Genomic DNA, 3,384 nt, shown 5'->3' with positions numbered 1-3,384 from the left:
CTGTATCAAAATCTTTGCATATGGGAGACACCGACCTAAGCCACAAGCTTTCCAGGTGATCTTGATGTGAACAGTACATGAACTAATCTTTGAGAAATTCTCCAAAATTCTGTGCAGAAGAGAATGTGTTGAAATCATACTTTAATGCATTTGTTAACTATAACTATGCAACAGAGATCCTATAGTCAGGGTCTATATGAGCAGAAGTCCAAAACAACAGTAAATCTCAGAATGATGAGCAAAGCACTTTCTGTGACAGAAGCTAACAAGTACCCAGGTACTATGGGTAGCACTGTCTGTCCTCAGAAAATAACTGGGTGATGGGTCCATGTGACTTAATTTTCAAAGCTTATTGACTTTGTACACTGAAAAATTTAGTTTGGGGGCCTTGCAAATATGGGGTATATACTGCCACCCCTTCAATGAAGCAAGGTCTTTTGAGGCTCCAGAGGTGGCCAAGAGGTGAGAAACCCAGCAAGAAGTTTGTAATTGAGAACTCTATACGAGCCTTGAAGCCTCACTTGAATTAAAAACCAATTTTTAATAGCCTTTAACATAGTGGAACAGATATTCTAACCTGGACTTTCTGTTTCTGCTACTAGGTTGACAGGAGGGTCAGTTCTCTGTGACACTGATTTGCCAATTTAAAAAGCCAAACAATTGCTAACCAGAATGGCAAGCCAGGCAGAATGGATGACAACTCTGGACTCTAAATATAAGGATTTAAAATCACACCAGAGCAGTCAGACACATTTGGGGGAAAAATCCCTGGGGAAAAGAGAAATACAGTTGACTTTGAACAGCACAGGTTTGAACTGCATGTGTCCACTTATATGCGTGTTTTTTTTTTTTTCAATAAACATATAGTCCACCATAGCCAGTGTAGCTTTGTTGGTTGGAGCCTCATCCTGTAACCAAAGGATTGTGGGTTTGATCCCTGGTCCAGGCACTACAGGAGGCAACCTATCGATGTTTCTTTCTCACATCGATGTTTCTTTTTCTCCCTTCCTCTTTCCTTTCTTTTCTTTCTAAAAGCAGTGAAAAAGTGTCCTCAGAGATTATATATATATATATATATATATATATATATATATATATATATATATATATATATATATATTACAAGCATGGAGATATATATATATATATATATATATATATATATATATATAATCAAATCTGCCAAAGTTTCTACAGAGTCTACTGTATAAATGTATACATTGTTGTGTTGAATTTTATATAAGGGATTTGGGCATCTATGGATTTTGATATTCCCTGAGGTTTTTGGAAACAATTCCTCATTGATACTGAGGAATGAATGTAGTTAGCTTAGGGGGAGTCAAAAGTTATATGGAGATTTTTGACTGCATGGGTATGATACTCCTAATCTTTCCCCCTGTTTTTCAAGAATCAATTATAATAAACTGATGAAGATAAATGAAAACATTTAATTTATATATGTACTTGTGTGTGTGCATTTCTGTGTTTACAAAATGGCAGCATTATTTTAACCAAGGATAAAATGTTTAATGTTCTGAAGACTTGTTTGTGCATGGATGGCTCAACATGGAGGAAAAGAATGAATAAGAGAACATGGGAACCAGGGTGGCTGTGCTTAAGCAAAGACCCTAAGCCTATGGGGAATCTAGCTAGCCATTGAATGGATTTTATACTACCCATGTTGCACTTGAAAGGGTTTAGACTTGGGAAGATGTGGGCTCATATCATAGCTCCCCCTTTACCAGGTGACTTAACCTCTCAGAGTAATACTGCATTACAGGGTTTTGGGATTAAATGAGAGATTGTATAAAAGGCACACAGCTTAATTCTTGGCCATTCAATAAATAATGTACATTATAGCAACTTTTATAAGAAAACTATTTCTGGGGAGTATAAATTAGTATACACAGGTTACATCCCAGGATTTTGTATAAGCAACCTGAGTTCCTGAGGTGCCCAAAGAACTTAGTCATATAACAGTCATTGAGCATAGATCACAAGTACAAATTAGAAGGAAACATTGTACGTATACAGGATGATTAAACATATGCACTTATGCATATACTAATAATATAATGCACACCTTTACCTATATTTTTTTATTTTAACAATATTTTTAAAAATCTCTGTTCCCCTTTGTCCTTTTCTTTTTCATGGTTGCAATATCATCTTAGCTCTAAGAGATGTTGATAGATTAATCAGGAAGAAGAAAAGTTAGACAAAGTACCTGCTTCGTGTAATTTCTTTTTCTATGCTTATCTGGTGATCCTTAGTTGTCTACTTACATTTATAAGAGGGATACTAAAAAGTTGACTGAAAGCTTTTAGCACAAGTAGGCTTTGTCTACTGTAAATGTCACTGTACAGTTATGTGGATGAGCCATTTCTTTGAGAGAAACTTTGACTAGATTTTTTTTTAATTGTGCTGGTCATATTTTTTAGAGAAGGCCTTTCTGGTGGTTTCCCTTGAGGGTAAAGTCACCATGATCGGTATTCTGAGGGCAGAGTAGAGAAGTCTGGGGAGACCTTACCATCCAGTATTAATATACTCACTTAACTCATGTGTTTCTACTTTGACTGAACTGGAGGACACCGAAAATAAAGACCCTACTTTTTTCCTTTCCAGAGAATTAGTCTCCAATAATGTTCTGAGGTCAATAGAAGTTTCAAGGAGTGAAGGCATAGATCTGGGGACCTAATTGCTGCTTAAATAGATTTTAAACTCATCTTCATTATTTTGGATGTTTTGCTGATGTTTCTAACTTCTAGAGGGGTACATAATACTGCCATCGGGATTTTGTTGTGTGAATTGATGTGCTTTGCATTACTTCCTCACTGCTGGCTTAATATTTAGTGTTCTTTTGCCTCCTAAAGTTCTTTACCTTTGCTTGCCCATCAGGTTTCCAGTTTCCAAAAGTATATTACTGTCTTGTCCTCTCCTGTTTACCTAATCTTTGTGATTTTATGCCTTGAAAAATATGTTATGTAGATGAGTTTTTTGAAGGAGATAAAATGGATATTTTTTTTGTTTTGGTCTATATACTTGAACCTGGGCTTCAGTGCAGCCACATTCATTGTCTCGTATCTGGTTAGAACATCTGTGAGTGTTCTCTTTCATAAGTCCCCCATCTGACTAGTTTAATGAAATATGAACTGTCTTCATCTGGTGTTTCCCCTTAAGAATATGTCATACAGAACAGTTAAATTCATGCCCCAGAACTGCTCCTAAATTCTGCTATGTATAATAGTGTTAGACAAATACAATGACTAGAAAGGAAAAGGTATTGATATATGTGTATATACACACACACATTCAAGCTTTGTTTGATGTCTGATATAGGCTGTGCTCTCAGTTCTCATTCTGCTTACCGACCTGAACTTCAGT

The sequence above is a fragment of the Phyllostomus discolor genome, chromosome X (genome assembly GCF_004126475.2).
Source record: "Phyllostomus discolor isolate MPI-MPIP mPhyDis1 chromosome X, mPhyDis1.pri.v3, whole genome shotgun sequence".
Taxonomy (NCBI): domain Eukaryota; kingdom Metazoa; phylum Chordata; class Mammalia; order Chiroptera; family Phyllostomidae; genus Phyllostomus; species Phyllostomus discolor.
This window is presented reverse-complemented; position numbering follows the sequence as displayed.